This window comes from Aythya marila (assembly GCF_965140915.1).
Source record: "Aythya marila genome assembly, chromosome: 3".
In the NCBI taxonomy this organism is placed as follows: Eukaryota; Metazoa; Chordata; class Aves; order Anseriformes; family Anatidae; genus Aythya; species Aythya marila.
Genome location: NC_139044.1, coordinates 82781045 through 82799237, shown reverse-complemented (window position 1 = coordinate 82799237; position 18193 = coordinate 82781045). Strand labels below are relative to the sequence as shown.

The 18193-nt window shown below is 39.4% G+C and overlaps 1 long non-coding RNA gene across 1 annotated transcript in view; it reads left to right on the top strand.

Annotated features, from left to right (window-relative positions):
* Positions 1-16804, top strand: part of LOC309877222 — a 34744-nt gene extending 17940 nt beyond the window's left edge. Inside the window, exon 3 of the long non-coding RNA XR_014317335.1 lies at positions 16610-16804. This is a non-coding gene — a long non-coding RNA (uncharacterized lncRNA). The remainder of the gene's footprint in view (positions 1-16609) is intronic.
* Positions 16805-18193: the final 1389 nt, after the last annotated feature.

Sequence of the window (18193 nt, the reverse complement as noted above, 5' to 3'; positions counted from 1 at the left end):
ATTGGGGAAAAGGTGCTAAACTGGTAAACTAGGAAATGAAACAATCTTCTGATTGGAAACCAAAAAGTGTCTGCATGCATTTTCAAGTGGGGATTTAATAAACTATTCTATACTAGTAGGGATTTTGCTTGCACAAGAAAATGCGCAGCATCAGAATGAAGTGCTCACATGAACTGAAAACACAAATTGATGTATATATTATTTCACTGCATTATTAAAAGCCACATAGACATGGTTTACAGACTAAACTGCTATCTCTGTTGACCTTTGATCTCCAGACAATGAACAAGTACGAACTGTTGGTTGGTTTCTAAAATAAATTGTCTTTTTCCTGCTACTTTCTGTAGAGATTCGTTAAAAGGTTAGAATGGCATAAAAATAAATACACCCTTATAGAAAAATTTTAATCAGTTTCGGTCATTATTTTCAAGAAGATCCATAGTTCAGAAATTGCACAGCTTGTGAAGTGATTGAGGATTTCCTCAGTAACCATTTTCTGATTCAAAGTTCTAAAAAGAAATGTTATTTTGTCCAAAACAGATTTTTATTTTATTTTATTTTATTTTTTGTTATCTACATGTGCTTTGGCAGTTTTAAAATGGAAAAAACTTTGATTTTTTTTTAAATTGTTTCCTTTCCATTTCCAGTTTTTATTACTCCTCTATCTGGATTGATTTTCATGCATGAATAGTAATTGCTTTAAAAATACTAACTTGAGATAAAAATGTTCTTTTCCATTCTCTGCATGCTCAAATGTCTTTTTTATCCTAAACTTTACAATGGTAGCTTATGATTAAATAGATTTAAAAAAAAAGAGCATGCACCTGGCTGCATATAATAAGAAGGTGATTGAATGGTGTTGATGATGTACACTCAGAAGGGAAGCTATTATGTGCATTAGAGCATATTATTCCCTGGCTATTGGCTGTGTTTTATTTCATCTGCAAATAAGTAAACATGGCACGAGATACATCTTGCCCAGCTCCTGAATTGAACATCTTGCTAGGCTTGGCTTGTGAAGCATGCAGTGCCCCTGTGCTGACTTTGCTTCACACAGGCTGTCAGGAGTGGGATGCCATTGCTGGATGGAGAGCTGATTTTAAGCCCAGGGGCCTATCCCAGCCTACTTGTCCTGCAAAGAGATGTCTTTTCTCAGCCCCTTGTATTGCTACTCTCAAAGGTGAAGTCACCGGGAAGAACTAAATCCAGCATCTCCTACAGGCTCTGAACTACAGGGCACCACTAACAACTTCTGTCCCATACCATGAGGCTGAACCACATAGGGATGAGCTGCAATCACCCAACACATAGAGGTGAACATCTGAGGGCAGATGTACAAGGAACTGACCTGAGCATTTATCCCATGGCCAAAGCAAACCTGTCAGGAAATATTTTGCATGTTCAAAATTTAGTATTTTGAAAAGAAAAAAAAAAAATCTTATGCTGGGCAGTTTCCTCTGCCTCAGTATTTTCTGATTCTAAGCCAAATTGATGAATTGCTTTTGGGTTTCTTTTGTTGCATTTTAAGGAAGTGAGAGCAAAAATATGCAGATTGCACAAGAAAATGAGTTCCCATGAGAGGTATTTTTTTTTTTCAGTTTTTCAGGTCAATGTGTTCCTTATGGTTAAGTGACATTTCACTAAAAATCTAAATTCTTGACTGGCATCTGTTTGAAATAAAACTGCAAATCCAAACATCACCGATGTGAACCATGATGCTGGTTCTTATTCCATCCACAACACTTGAGTATGACATCACCAAATATTTAAAAGACCTTACATCATCACAAAATTGGATTCTACCTTCTACTGTAAAAAAAATTGTTTCTGTGTTCTCTAAAGAAAAATTGATTCTTTTTGTGCCTACTCTGGATGCTGCAATGCTTTTATGCCTATAGCAGCTGATTGCTTTGACCCTGAAGTCCTTCTTGCAGTGCTGCTGACTTGCTGAATCACAGAGTTCATTCACAGCCTCTTGCCAGAGAATAATATACTGAATGCAAAAATTGCTATAGCAGCAATAAAAAAAAAAATGAAATCAGATAATACAAAAAATAAAAATAAATAAAATAATAAATAGGCAAAATACTAATAAAAGACTTGTGAAGGTCAAGCAGATGAATGGCAGTGTGACTTCGTATGCCACAAATTTTAAGTATTAAACTTCCCCACATGAAAGCTTACTTTGACTTCCCCTGATGTTTCAGTGATAATAAGGACACCGAAAGCAGGAAATTCAAGTAATATTCTTGCATTGTCTTTAATTACTCCCATGGGTGTGAAAACTTCAGAATAGTATAAAATAGCACCAAGGGCAAGAGCTACCAAGGGATGGAGGTTCCTGAACCTCTCCTAATTCCAGCTTTAGAGATGCAACCTCTACATGACTGTGACTTGATCTTGAAGGTATCCAAAGGCATTTTAGGTGCTATAACACTGAAGTTCTTTAAGTATCACAAATTTATTTTCTGAAAAAGAAAAAAGAAAAAAAAAAAAAAACAAACAAACACTACAAGCCATGATGCTACCAATGAAGCAATTTGGACTTAATTGCTAGCTAGATGCCTACACACACCAGTGCAGATAAATCACCCTTCCTCTACAAGTGCATCTGCTGCCCTGGATTTGCCATCATCTATCCAATGCACTTGGTAGCTGGCATCACAGAACAGGAGAGGGGATCGCTCCTGCTGCAATTTAGCATCAAAGGCAGACTTTGGCCATGCCAGACGATTTGCTGTGCCCAGAATTCACCTGACTTGTGACTGGGTAGACTTGTATGCTCTTTACTGCCTTGTGTCCAGCAGTTGAGACTTCTGTGCTGGAAATCTGAGGGATCTGCATGCTCCAAGCTGTTTTACCTGCCACATCTGTCACCTGAAGGAGTCATCCTGACCTGCTTACTTAGAGCACATTTAATGCATCTGACCCTGCACAAATCTAGCCAGCTGTTAACCTCCATGCAGGAGGATTAAGTCCTCCTTGAACTCTATGGGAGTCTTTCATATAATAAAGCATCAATTAAAATAAAAGTTAGGAAAAAAGGCCTAGATAGCTGGGGAGGGATGTCTTATGAAAAGGCAGCTACATTTTAGCCCTGTTCTTGGATTCACCAAGGGGAAGTCATGCTCGACCAACCTCGTTGCCTTCTATGATGGCATCACCAGCTGGGTAGATGGGGGGGGAGCAGTGGATGTCATCTACCTTGACTTTAGTAAGGCTTTTGATACTGTCTCCCATGACATCCTACTAGCAAAGCTGAGAAAGTGTGGGATAGATGAGTGGACGTCAAGGTTGGTTGAGAACTGGCTGTCTGGCCAAGCTAAGAGGGTGGTGATTGGAAGAGCAGAGTGTGACTGGAGGCCTGTGACTAGCGGTGTTCCCCAGGGATCAGTGCTGGGTCCGGTCTTGTTCAACATCTTCATCGACGACCTTGATGAGGGAACAGTGTCTGCCCTCAGCAAGTATGCCGATGACACAAAGCTGGGTGGAGTGGCTGACACGCCAGAAGGCTGTGCTGCCATTCAGTGAGACCTGGACCAGCTGGAGGGATGGGCAAGAAGACACCAAATGAGATTTAATAAGAGCAAGCATAGAGTCCTGCACCTGGGAAGGAACAACCAGAAGTATCAATCAGTACAGGCTGGGGGACGACCTGCTGGAGAGGAGCTCTGAGAAGAAGGACCTGGGGGTCCTGGTGGACGACAGGTTGACCACGAGCCAGCACTGTGCCCTTGTGGCCAAGAGGGCTAATGAGATCCTGGCATGCATTAAAAGGAGCGTGGCCAGCAGGTCAAGGGAGGTGATCCTCTCCCTCTACTCTGCCCTGGTCAGGTCTCACCTGGAGTACTGTTCTGGGCTCCCTGGTACAAGAAAGACAGGGATCTCCTGGAAAGAGTCCAGCGGAGGGCCACAAAGATGATACAGGGCCTGGAGCATCTTCCCTATGAAGAAAGGCCGAGAGACCTGGGCCTATTCAGCCTGGAAAAGAGAAGACTGAGAGGGGATCTCCTCAGTGTATATAAATATCTGAGTGGTGGGCGACAGAAGGATGTAGCCAACCACTTCTCAGTGGTTCGTGGGGATAGGACAAGGGGCAATGGCTGCAAGTTAGAGCACAGGAAGTTCCACACTGACATGCGAAAGAACTTCTTCACCGTGAGGGTGACGGAGCATTGGAGCAGGCTGCCTAGGGAGGTTGTGGAGTCTCCTTCTCTGGAGATATTCAAGGCCTGTCTGGACGCCTACCTGCGCAGCCTGCTCTGAGGAACCTGCTTTGGCAGTGGGGTTGGACCCGATGATCTTTCGAGGTCCCTTCCAACCCCTACAGTTCTGTGATTCTGTGATTCTATCCAATTTTCAAACTAGGATGGAAATCTCCTTTTCTTTTCTCTTTTCTTTTCTTTTCTTTTCTTTTCTTTTCTTTTCTTTTCTTTTCTTTTCTTTTCTTTTCTTTTCTTTTCTTTTCTTTTCTTCTTTTCTTTTCTTTTTTCTTCTCTTCTCTTTTCTTCTCTTCTGTGTAATCCTGCCAGGAACAGTGTTTTCTTATGATACTGCAGTGAATAAAACCTAGAACTAGAGAAATATAAAAACTCAGCAAGAGAAATAAAGTAGAGAGACAATTCTTCCCAGCTATAGCTGAAATGGAGGCTTATTGGGTTTCCAAGGCATTCTGGCCTTCAGACTCTAAATAAATCTTTATTGTTTTTATTATATATCTGAAAGAAAAGAGACTGCTGAGTAATAACAAAGAATTTGCAGACCTGTTTGTACAACCTGAATCCCTCATTTAGGGAAGTTTATTGGGTGATCAAGGACTCTTGGGAGAAGAGGTGATGCAGTCTTCTCTCACCTCCTGGACTGCTCAGAGCTTCCCATAATGTAGCTATGACGCTGTCACTTCACATATGCACAAAACAGTGATGTGCAAAAGAGAGTACGGCTTTGGTATACAGCCAAATACTTTGAAATGCGATGAGATCATTTAAGGCAGATTTTGACCAAAAGTAGCACTCCTACCACAACAGATCTTAACAGGGACCCATACCCATCCAACTCCTTCTATGTTTGAAGTCAGTTAATGCCTTATAAACTTACAACCTCTTTGAGATGGCCTGCATTGCTAACACTTTTCAAACTGGTAGAGAGGAATGGAAATCTGCCATGCCTCAATGCTCAGCAATCAAAATACTTATGGAAACCCTTCCCCCCAGAAAAGAAAAAACAAAAATCTTCCCTTCCCTTCCCTTCCCTTCCCTTCCCTTCCCTTCCCTTCCCTTCCCTTCCCTTCCCAACAGCTCTATACTGATACTAGACAGCATTTGCAAACATAGTATTAAATAGAACTGAGTTTTTGGTGTTACTCCATCTTCCGATGTTGCAAAACAAATATATTATGCCTAGTTTTAGGGCAATTCCGGGGAGTCTTACAGAGCTCCTTTTCAGGCAGTGCTCATGTCAGCTTCCATGAGCTTCAGGATTTCATCTTTCTCTTGCACATTATGTGATCTCAGATGAAACAAGGTTCCTTGACAGTTATGCTCAATATCCTATTTTAGGAGGAGGCTTTATTTTTCTTTTTGTGAAAGGAAGAAATAGAAGGAAAGGTGAAAGGGAGAACACCATGCTAATCTTAGATTTAGTATCACAGCAAGTAAGCAGTGCTATTTTAGGAAGCTGTTCAGGCGCAGGATTCCCTTAGTCTGTTAATTCATTTGAATAAAGCATAAGCTAACCCCTCTCTTGACGTGTTGGTCACAGTGGACAATCCTCTTCTCTGCACACACATGCAGGCAGTGACATGGAGCTACAATGAGAGCCACCACAATGTTTGGAAGTACAGCTAGGTATAAATGACTCACTAAGCCTTTAATACTTCCGTCCACAGTGAGGCTTATGTCTAAATGAAAATGACATGATCCTTCTTCGAAATGCAAGGAATGAGTCCTTCTTTACTGCTTCCCCCATCCATGTTGTTGTTGTTCTTGACTTCTGAATAAGATGGTGCCTGTGGAGAAGCAAAGTAAGGGTTGGAAACCCCTTAATTTATTTCAGATGTGTCTAATGAGACTCCACCTCTCCCCACATAACCTCACATCTATGATAACTGGTGTCAGTTCATTGATCACCTGAGGCAGCTGGAGTAAAATCAGGCTTCTACCACACGTGGAAAATCTGATGCTGATGTTTGCAGAGGTTCTGGTCTCTGTGGGAGCCTGCAAAGCTGAGTTATGCACTATGGAAGTGCAGCATTTTTTCCGCATCCTATGCAGGGGGTGCAGGCCTAACATCCTCTCACAGTGGGAGAGGGAGAAGGGACATGCTCTAGGCTTGCTAGTTTCACTGTGATGCTGAGGAAAATAAATCAGACAAAGCAACAATGTGGCCCCTGTGAACAGCAATGCTGAAAGAGCCCTGCTCTGCCTGAGCTGACCCGACCATGGTCCCACATAAACATCAGAACTAGTGTGCTGGGAAAAGAGAGTTCCTGGTCATCTAATAAAGACAACAGCACAGATGAAATTTAGCATGCCCGGGCTGGCATTTAACCATGTTACCAAAGCAACCTGCAGCCTGTAAACATCAGGAAACAAATTTACTTAAGGTTCCTGCTGACTTGTGCCAGTGGGGAAACTACGGGGCAGCAGAGGCCAACTGGAGGAGCCCAGCAGGGTGGTGGGCACCCGTCTTCCCTGGCAGCAACCTGCCTGGGAGGAACACAGCCCTGGGGCAGGGGAGAGCTTCTGTGGTACAGCCAGGGGATGCGCTGATTCAGGGTCACCCCTCAGCCCATTCCAGCCCATCAGTGAGGCTGCCACACAGCAGAAATTTTAACAAAGGTCTAACAGCACTGTGGTACTACTTCTGTGAAGAGTGACTATGCCTTGAGTGCATGAAGGTGAGATTAGCTACAGTTCTCTGCCCTGTTATTAGGGCATGTGACACCAGACCTGTAACATACTATAGCCATGTGTTGAGATTCCAGAAGTACTTCACTGGGTGACTCAAACGTAGCTAGTGTGTATATTCAGCGCATCTCAGAAGTGAGACTCATTCCTTTGGAGGTTCCTGTGTTGACATTTTTAGTATATGATGTAAGAATTCAAGGGCAGTCCATCATCAGATCACAAAGGCAACCTCCTTATGTTTAACAGGTAAAGAGAGGTCAAGGTTTTCCTTTTTAAAGTTAATTATTTTTATTATTATAAGATCAGCATGTTCTTGTTTGTCAGATTTCTGGTTAGAGTTGTAGGGTGTTTAGAAAAGTCACCTCACCACCACTAAATATGACACCACCTTGATAAATGTTATTGTCTTGTCAAGTCAATATGAGATTATACGGCTTGAGACTGAGATTCTTTGGAAACTCAATCCACACGTCATGCCAACACTACCTGAGTGGTCTAAAATAGTTAGACTTAGATCAAAGATAACATGCCAACTCAGATCCTATTGGAGACCATAGAGTTTAGTTCATTTTCTTAAAGAAGAATAATTAGAAATATTTGACATTACACAATATTTCAAGGTATTCACTCAAAATAGGAATAAAAAATAATAATAAAGATCATAATAATACATTTGCTTTGAAATCTACACTTACACAGCACCTTTTACGTAAAGACTAACTCAAGACTGCAGAGTGCTATGATTTAACAAGCAAGAATCACTCTTCCCACAACTTATAGTCACACATATGCAGTGGAAAGGAGGATCTTTAACACCACATCAGAATACTATGAGGTTGGATGTAAACTACAGTGTCTCTGCAAGTGTGGGGGAATTCAGACAAAGGGAAGTTATTAAGCCAAAATAGAATTTGGTCGGGAAATGAGGCTGACTCACTCTCCTAACAATTATATCATCTTCTTCTAACTTTTCCTGAAAAAGATTAAAATCTACTGTTTTACAAGACATTGGTTTACATTGTCACGATATGCCCCTACCAAGCAGGGAAGTTGGCATTTTAAAAAACTCTCAAACAGACAGAAATAAAAATAAAATTAAAATAAATTTTCCCTGAAAAATGCAGAAGTTTCTGTTGTCTGTGCCTACCGTCTCAAGAATAATCCTACCTACACTTGATACAATGGCAAAACCAACCCTGATGACAACACTGTAGTGTTGGGCCTTGAGACTCCTACTCTAGTTTTCTGCTGTGAGAAGTATCCTGTTGAATGCTTCTGTAAATGGATATGCACAAAACTACAGATGACAATGGCAAACAAAAAGGTGACTGTCATAAATCTTCTTTCAAAAATCATGAATGGCATGGAGATATGTAATCTTCAAAACTGTTTCCAATACAGCACTCTTTCCATATGCCTGTGCATATTGGCTGAAATCTTCCAAGCACTGTCATTACAAGGGAATTTTATGAACATTAATTCAGTAGGTGAATGGCTAATACAGCAGTTTTGCGCTCTAATAGCATCCACATTAATGCTGAAAATAGCAACCTGAAAACATGTTATCTTGGAACCCATATTTGAATCAATAAGGTGATCCAATTTGTTTGTTTGGAGCAGCTTGGCCACTGAGCTGTGAAGCTCTGGCTCCAGCTTCTGACATGTTTCTGACGTTTTAATTGGAAATCCTTTTAATCTGTTGGCCCATATACAATTAACTTCCTCTGGTAATATATTCACTTTTTAACTAAAATCATTGTGTATAACTAGAAGGAACTGCTATATCTTCATTATGCATTAAAAAAAAAAATGAAGAAATCATAACACTTTACTCAGTGTTTTCATTAAGAAAAATAATGGAATAAGTTAAGAACAATTATTTGGATGTGTATCCTCCAAAGTAATTCTGTCACTAAATTATTCTTCTAACATAGAAGGCTTTGTAGATGTAGACGCTAAGACCACTTAAAGCAAGAAGACCGTTAACCTTAGATTTAGTAACCTAGTTGGATTATCTGAAATTGCTAATTATTGCTTGTGAGGCTCTAGAAAGAGCCTCAATCTGATGTAACTAGTGCTTAAAAATAAAGCCTTTTGCACTGTTAGCAGAGAAATCAAATTATCCCTAGGAAAAGGGGATCACCTGTGAGGCATACCCTCCATTCTGCACCTGGGCTGACAGGGCTGACACCTGGGCTCCCTATGCAGAGAGCAAATAGGAGATAGCACTTCATCCAGATCAGCTACTCCCAAGAAACATACAATGTAAGAACTGGCTGAATAAAAATCACATCAATTAGAGAAGACTATTTCTGTGCAGAATTTTTCTTAGAATTTATACAGAAATAGATCAGTTCCTTGCACACTTGCTGCAGAGGCTTGTTTGATAGCACATACTTCTCTCCCAAGGCCATTATCGGAAAAGTCAGCTACTCAGATGATGTCCCTTCACGTCATTTGTAATCTATTGTTTAGTTAATCCTAATATTTAATTAGACATTTCAATATAAAAGCAATTTGCAAGCTTCCTATGTACTCAGCAACAATTATGTATCAGCTTAGTAATAGAAGAATGACTAACATTTAGTTGAAATTCTCTCTAAAGACTACTGTGATATGTTTCAAATTGTTGATTTGTTTTTGCCTTACCAGACCTGGTAAGAAACAAAGACTTTGTAAATCTGTTTTTTGGGGGTTGTAATTCTTCTTGCTTTGCAAATGCCAGCATATCATTTTGCAGCACAGTGACATCACAACAGAGCAGTATGTAGAGATTGCTCTGAATGCCCACACCATAACATAGCAAAACAAAGTTTCTGTGAGCAAGAAAATAGTTTCCAGGGCATTAAGCTTCAATTGCAGGCTCCAGGATGTGGACTCACCTTGGTAAAACCAGACTGATCCTATGAAAGCTGAGGCTTCAGCCAAAGCACTTGTTTGTAGCAGGGTACTTCGTAAGAACAGAACCAGACAAACAGGAAACACTCTCTCTGTCATCTAAATAATAAGCACCTTACCAGACTTCTATTCATACAGAAGAAGTCTAGTAATTAATGGATTTATGATTACAGGGTTTGGGTCCTAGCTGAGAGGTAAGAACCACTTGGTCCGACCACTGAGAGTTAAAAGTTTGTGGAGGAAAAGAGGGATGGGGCCACAGGAGGATGGAGCAGACGAAGGAGGGAAAAGCAACAGCATGGTGAGGGAGTGGTGGCTCGGGTGCAGGACCTGCGAGCCTTGCATGCCTGTGGCTTCTTGTGTCACTGGAACTGCATGGTGAAGAAGTAGGTAAGGAATTCAGCTGTGCGTCATTTACTTTATATCCGGTAGCATCTCAGAAAATTCTCCCCTCAGAAGCAATTTCAAAATACACTTACAGCACTTGAATGCAATACCTTAAAGCAATCACAAATACCAGCTAGTAAAAGAGTTGGCAGATGCTCACAATCTTTCAAAAATCAGAGATAAGGAAATGCTGGCTCTCTTTGTTTCTGCCTCCAAAAATTAGTTTCTCCAAGCACCACACATTTGTCCAGTCTGCCGGCTATCCTACTAATATTTTCAAATTCATTTTAGCCAAGGGATAGCAAAGAGAAGGAGCAGCCATTTTGTTTCCTTCACAGCTAAAGAAGGAAAATCTTACGTGAGTCAAAACTACTCAAGGGTGCCCATGTGATTGGTGACAAGGGAGGCAGATAGAGGCTGGGTCCTGTACTGAGAGCCTCTCCCGTGCTGTATTCCCCCCCCCCCCCCCCCCCCCCGCCCCGCCACGCACCTCTCCTTCTCTCTTGCTGCCAAAACTTGGGCATCCTCAGCAAAATCTGGGAAATGTTCTCCAACACAGTGCTGAAGTATGTAAGATCATCAAACTGCCTTTATCTTCTTAGGCATTACCACTCGTGGATATGAAACCTGGTTAGGGTAGAGAAAGGTCTTCCTTCCATGTACTCTACCCAGTTTTCCCACAGGTAATAATTTAATAATTAGTCTTCCAGATAACATTATAAGTGGATTTCTAGAGAAGTTATAAACAAAAATCTACATTTGTCCTTGCAGGGTGATATTCTGGATGCTATGAAACAAGAAACTACCAGCTTCATCCATCCTTGGATGCTTTTTCATTATCACTTTTGTGGTAGGGACCTAGTCAAAACTGAATGTAGGCAAAATTAAGCAGGTGCAGGCAGAAGAGAGTCATTTGTATGCCAAATGCTCATGTATCTAAGATTTCCTTTACTTGCATAGTGTTCTTCAATGGTGTCTTTGGTCTACTAAAGCAGAAAACAGTCTTTTGTTCTGGCATTGAGAGAGGTATGCTTGAACAGAGAATTGTGTCGCTTATAGCCATTACATTATTTTCACTTCAGTGCTTTAAATAATCTGAAAGTCTGTAAAGAAGGAAAAAGAAATACAGAAAATTCTAGCATATTTTATCCTGCGAAGAACTGGTTAAAGTATGTGTCTGTTCCTAGGTAGTAAGCTAAAGTAAGCTTCATTTTGTTTAGAAGCAAGACCAAATGCCCTGGAAAAGGCAATAAGTATTTGCTTTATGAAACAGGGTTCCTTTCACAGCTTGGGCTTCTGTCAGGGCAAGTTGGTATAGTTTTCTAATTAAAAATAAATAAATAAATAACTGACTTAGAAATCCCTCCTGTACACTGGGGAGAGGACAAGTCATAGGGTTTGGATGCAAGGTAAAGTGCAAATCAGCCTTTCCACCTTCAATGCTAAATACAATGCTGATCTCTGATTTGTCTTCCTTAAAGAGTTATGGAACAAATCAGAAAGAAAGACTCCTAAGGAAGAAAATGGACTTTATTTTTTTGGAAAACTCTTAACTCATTAGAAAGATGCACTGACTATTATACTGAGCAAGGGACTATGACAAACAGTACTGTCAAGTAAGTGAGCATACTCAGTATGAATGAGAAGACAGAAGAACTGAACTGGAAAACCCACACACCTTAAAGTTGTGTTTAATGGACAGCAACCTACTGTCTAACCATCACTTTTAGGAAAGTATGCAACTTCTTCAGGAGAAGAGGAATAGTGATGCAGGATCAGGCACTGGTTGCATTGATCTTAATGGCAACATATTTAATTATTTCAGTGGGGAAAGGATCAGGCCTGTAGGTGAAAGCATGAAAATGTATCTCCATACTAATGAACCAGCATCAGCAGGAAAGAAAGCCTGTTGTGTGAAAACAGCTAATTGTAAATGCAAGTCTAAAAGTAATTTTGCATTTATGTTTGCAAAAAGACAGGCAAGACATGAAAAACAAGCCTTTCAGCCAAGAAAAATGGATATTAATTCAGTTCCCCAGCTAGGGCACCTGTGCAAACAATACCATCCTCAGGCAGTTAAAACAGAGAACACCATAGCTAATAGGGTAATGTTGATTAACACCTGACCACTTCACAGGGAGTGAAGAATAGATTTGGCAGATTAGCAAAATGAAACAATGTCACCTAAAAAGCCATTTCACACTCAGTGCTTCTACAAGAATGTTCAAGGTTTGAACAGTTTTTCTTAGCCAAAACTGGAGTGTTTGACTATTTTTGTGAGGTTAGAAAAAAATGGTTATTATTTGGTAAATCTTAATGTTCCATGTAGATCATTTTTAAACTAACTTTGCTTTTAACCATTTAAAAAGCTGAAGCTTTTTTGCTGTAGACCAAGTTAATTTTTCAGCTATGAAAATATTTTTACACAAATGGGTATTTAATAGCTTAAGAATATTTTCATAATGTTTCTCAAAAGTAGAAATTTAATTAAATCAACTGATGATCATGAATAATTTCAATATAAACTATTTTTAATGTTCAGTAGAAAGATTTCTAATCAGATCAGCTTTGGTCCCGTACAAGAGGATTTTGACAAAATTCTGAGAAAATCAGTTACAGCACCTGGAGACCTCGCTGCAGCACGTTACATCATGCCAAGAACTTGCAGGTGTGATTAGCTTCTTCTTTGAAAGACTAAATTTGAAAGTGGCCTTTAGAAACATGTAGGAAAGTGAGACTGTCTGTTTTTTTTTTGTTTGTTTGTTTGTTTGTTTGTTTGTTTTATCCTGCATTTTATTTATTTATTTGTTTATTTATTTTACAGACAGAGACTTCTGTTGCCCAGGAGCTTTTAGTTTGTAGAAAATATGATTCATCTGTGTTCACATTTAGTTCTGGTGGTTCCACTTTGGTAGGGAAATGAACACCATGTGTTGAACACTGATATAAAAAAAAAAATCAGAATCTGAAAAAAATAGCCTAAGAGATCTGGTCTTATCCCATTGCTAGGAAGACTGGAGATTTGTGGTACCAGAATAGTTTCTATCTTATGTTAAGGTCTGTAACTAGATTGACAGGAGTTGAAGTAATCAGAACCCCTTAGATATTTTCAGCATCATGCATATACGTTGTCTACATAGCCTCAGACTGACCTCAGTTTAAGGTTAACTTGAAGTTTGTTGCAAGTCAATTTAAAAAAAAAAAAAAAGAAAGAAACACAACTGTGTTAGGTAACTGCCAACAGCTGAGCAGGGCAGAATCCCATCATGCAGACTGGGGCTTTTCTGAGCCTCCAACAGCCAACTCAAGCCATTCCTCGGCTGCTCAAAGGAGCCTATTCACAGTCCAGCAAAACACAGATGGTTTTTATTTACAGCTTGCCAGTATCATCCAGACTAGCAGCTAATTGAGACTGTACTATTTTCATGCTTGATCTTTGCTGAGCTATAAATGAAGAGCCTTGAAAAAATATTTTCCCTCATACACTTATACAGTGCACCTTATATTTGCCCTCCTCAAATTCCCAAGAAGTTACCAAGCAGTGCCAAAAGCTCCTTAAAGATTATGGAGGACTGAATCATCACAGAATGATTTTTGAGTGACCTAGGAAAGCATTTTATATAAGAGGCTTCATGGATTGAGAGGGGAAAATGTAAGCAAGCCCTTCTAGCATAGGTTGGGAACTGAGTGTAGGATTAAAGCTTGGAAACTGTTCATTTTGATTTGTTCCAATCCCAGCTTTGCTGGGTGAGTCTGAGAAATTCTGGCAAACAGCTGTGTGAGAAACTGCCCTCACAGGAAATAAGGAACCACTGTAGGATGCACAGAATACCTCTATCAACTTTGTTTCTTAAAAAGAAACTGAAGCCCAGGAGCCTACCCCAGCTTTTATACGTGCTGAGTTCTTGCAGGACTCTGCTGTTAATTACATTTGCAGAGCAGGACAGAAAACAGAATTGATGTAAGGCTGTGGATATGGAGATTGGTAAATTCTAAGTTGGTCTGCAGGAAAATTGAAAGAAAAATAAGAGTGAGGATTTATTGTGTGAGAGAGACTGCTATCTGGAGTCACGTAAGGCTGCCAGTAGAAGATAAAAATACAAAACACACTTGAAGTAAAATAAGCATGCAAGAATCTCACTACAGAATGACAATTATTTTCTTCATATAGGGAGAATTTTTAGGCAAAAAATGTGCTTCTTCACTATCTCCTAACTAGGTAAATACATAAAAATTTTGTCCATTTTATTTACATGCTTATTGTTATTGCTGTTAAGAATGAACCATAAACAGAGATCTGCAATCCTAGGCACTGTGGGGATGAAGAGAAGGAGGCAGTCCACACCCTGAACTGCTTACAGTCAAAACAGACAAGACAGCCAAAAATTAGAGAAAGGAGATAAAATCCACAAAAAAAAAAAAAAAAAAAAAATCTATGGCAGCAAACACTATGGTATTTTCACAGTTGTACTGTCTTCCCAAGCCCTGGTTGCACTGGGGGTAGGGGCAGTAATATGATAAACTAAAGGGATAGACACGCACATACACACACACACACACACAAAAAAAAGAGAGAGAGAGAAACAAAGGAGGGAGTGAGAGAAGGAAGGCAAGCAAGAGGGAGAAGGCTGCAACCATCAAGGGCATATCCAGGGAAACAACAGTGAAGAGGCTTGGATGAGGTGAGCATCACGGTAAATAGCTGCTTGGCATCAACTTGCCAAAACTATAGCTAATATTATCAATGCTGATGAGTCTCAGCTCACTTTGTGGCTGTTGGCACAAACGCCCAGTTACAACTGCAAAGGCCATACATTTGGAAGGGCAGGAGATCCTAATCCTGCAGACAGATATGATTTTTCCCTTACGAATTTCTAAATATGGAAAGAATTGGAAACATTTTTCTCTGAGTATCTTATTCTCCAAAAAATAAGGTTTGGGGCTTAGACAAAATTACACAGAAATCCATGGCAAATTCATGAAATTGTTTCAGCTAGGGGAAAGGAATGTGTTTATTTAAGTTCAAATGTTTTACTTTGACATTTTTAAAAACAAAAATTACCTGTATTTATTTTAAAATTAATTAGATTAAACTTTACCTTAATTTCACTGGGCCTCATATGAATTTGTAAAATACTGACTAAGCCTAAAAATCATTATGCAATGTCCTGGGTGCAAGACAAGCCTTGTACTATTTGCCAGCAAACAGAGGAGTGCAATGAAAAGTTTGCAGTTGTGCTAAGCACAGCAGACAGAATTTATCTTCTGTGCTACCTTTCAACATGCATTTTACATAATATGTTGCTTTTCTGTTCCTTTTTTCAAGGTGATTTGGACAAATGTACACCTGATCAGTTGATCTGGACAATTCTCCTCATTCATCACCCAGTATGCTTGCTTACCCCAAAACACACACACACAATGTACTTTCAGCTTTTCAGAAACTGGGCGTTTTCCCTCAAATACTGGAGAAAATCGAAGTGGCTGCCTGTTGCTCCACAGGTTGCCGGTTTCAAGGTGAAAGGAGAGGGCGCTTTGAAGATGAGCTCTTTCTATGGAGAGTACCTTTCCAGAAATATTTTTGCACAGAAAATAGAAGGTTCCTAAACACTATGTGAGCAGTTCTTTATTTCCATGGTCTCACACAACCAAAGGGGCAGGCTTTAAGGAGCCATTTCCATATTAGGTTTAAGTTTACTTGTCAAAGACAATAACCTAAGTTACATCCAGGAATGAAATCCAAACAGGTGTAGCACTGAATGCTTCCTGCAAGAATGCCTGGTCAGCAAGCCAGCAGTGACATGCCACTCCAGCTGTAAGTAATCTTAACCTGGGGCCAAACTATGCAGGGCCTGAACTGTGCTATGCACTTGGCACAGAGTAAATTGGCAATCTAACAGGCAAAGACTTTGCTGTCTAAGTTTAGATGTGTTGCTACAATGAGAACAACCAATACATTGATTATGAACTAAGGGAGTGTAGGAATCACAGCCTTCCCCTCAAAACTGCTTGGATCTGGCACAAGTCATGTTTTGATGATGTTTCTATTAATTTTAAAGATATCATTCAATAAAATTGGGCTTCACCATGACAGAAACAAGCTTTAATGGGTGGTGGAAGGAGAGTGGGACAATATTTCTGTAAGACTTCAAGAACCCTTCTACTATGAACAGATTAGAGATGAGGTCACCCATACTCAGATCAATGATGTAGCCATCAAGACATAACCGTGAACTTCAAGAGGCACTTGAAGTTGCAGTATATAGAGTTGCAGAAAGTCTTTCAAACCCATACAAGGAGTCTGCATGTGATACATGGTTGTTAGGAAACCAATGAAGGATTCAAAGAGAAAGATAGGTTTGGATGAAAATCACATACACACACACCTTTTTTTTTTTTTTTTTTTTTTTTTTCAGACAGACCAAGGGGAAATAATGAAAAACACCATAGAGGAAACCACAGTAGTAATCACCCAACCACTGGTGAGTTCCTGCACCAGAATCTAATCAGGGAGGCTCCATAGCAAACATGACTTTCCAAACCTGGATCTAGGGCAAGAATTTAGTGCCTCTTCTTATACTTGCCACACAGAGACAGCAAACAGAAGAAAGGAAAAAGAAAAGTAAAAAGAAAAAAGAAAGAGAAAAAGAAAAAAAGAAAAAGAAAAAAAAAAGAAAAAGAAAAAGAAAAGAAAAAGAAAAAGAAAAAGAAGAAAGATAAAGAAAAACAGGGGAAAAAGGAAAAAAAAGAAAAAAAAAAAAAGAAGAAAAGGAAGAAAAAATATAAAAGTTTTGCCTGGCTGAGAGAATTTTAACAAATTTTGTCATTATACATTGCATGAAGGGAGGAATCTGATGAAGTGACAAAAAGAGATATCTGATGCTACCCAAGCTTCAAACATGGTTTTCTGATGGCTTTCCGTAGTTGCTGCCTACATTCATATACATGTATGTATAACTCGCTTTTCAGATGCAATCACACACTTCTGCCCACCAACTTACAAAATAAAAGGTATGCAGATCAGTGTAAAATGCAAGTGAAGGTGAAAAAATATTGGAGAAAGTGGAAAAATTATATACAGATTCATTCATTATATTTTGATTCACATTTAACTCAGATAAAAATGTTATTGTTTTAGCTACTTCACAATGGACTAATGTTCAAAATGGCACTTGAGAATGAAGTAATTTATTACATTTAAAATTAAAATTAAGGGAAGTCCAAGATATAAACCAAATACTTACTACTCACTGGCAGAAATCAATTTATTTATTTTGAGATAGGTTTTCATAAAATATGCAGCATTCTATTAAAATAATATAAAAAATAAAAGAGGTTGATTACTTCCTCAGGTAGTGCACAGTGATATGTTCATTTTTCAATCATGCAGAGTGGGGAAAAAAAAAAATGTTTCTAATTATAAGGAAGAGGTTTCAGAAAAAAAAAAAAAAAAAGGAAAGAAAAAAAAACTACACTCACAAGTAAGTTACACTCAGAAAAATATTTGGTGTGGTTTACACAAGCTCATAAATGTGTAGAGGTTAACCATGATGAATAAGCAACTGAGAAGTCTTTTCCAAACACACTAGCATCCTTCGCCTTTTTATCTGTCAACCCTCAGAAGTAGACATTGTGAGTTAACCTGCCATTGGTGGAGTTCAGGTTTTTCAGAGTCTCTCTTCTACCTTGCTTCTAGCTGTTTGTTTTCGTTTTCACTGTTTCCTTAGAACTAGATTATGTCTGTCCTACAGACATAGTAGGCAATGTCTGACCTAATCAAGATGCCGTCATTTAGTGAACAATATTGGTGGTAGGCGGACAGTTGGACTAGATGATCTCAGAGGTCTTTTCCAACTTTAATGATTCTGTGACTCTATGACGTGCATCTGATTAAGTTGTTTTACCTCACCTCGTATTTAGTGTTGAGGAATAGACACTTCCATAACCTGATTCCTCTCATCCACATGTAGATTTCTAAAAGCATCCAGATGCATTGTGTT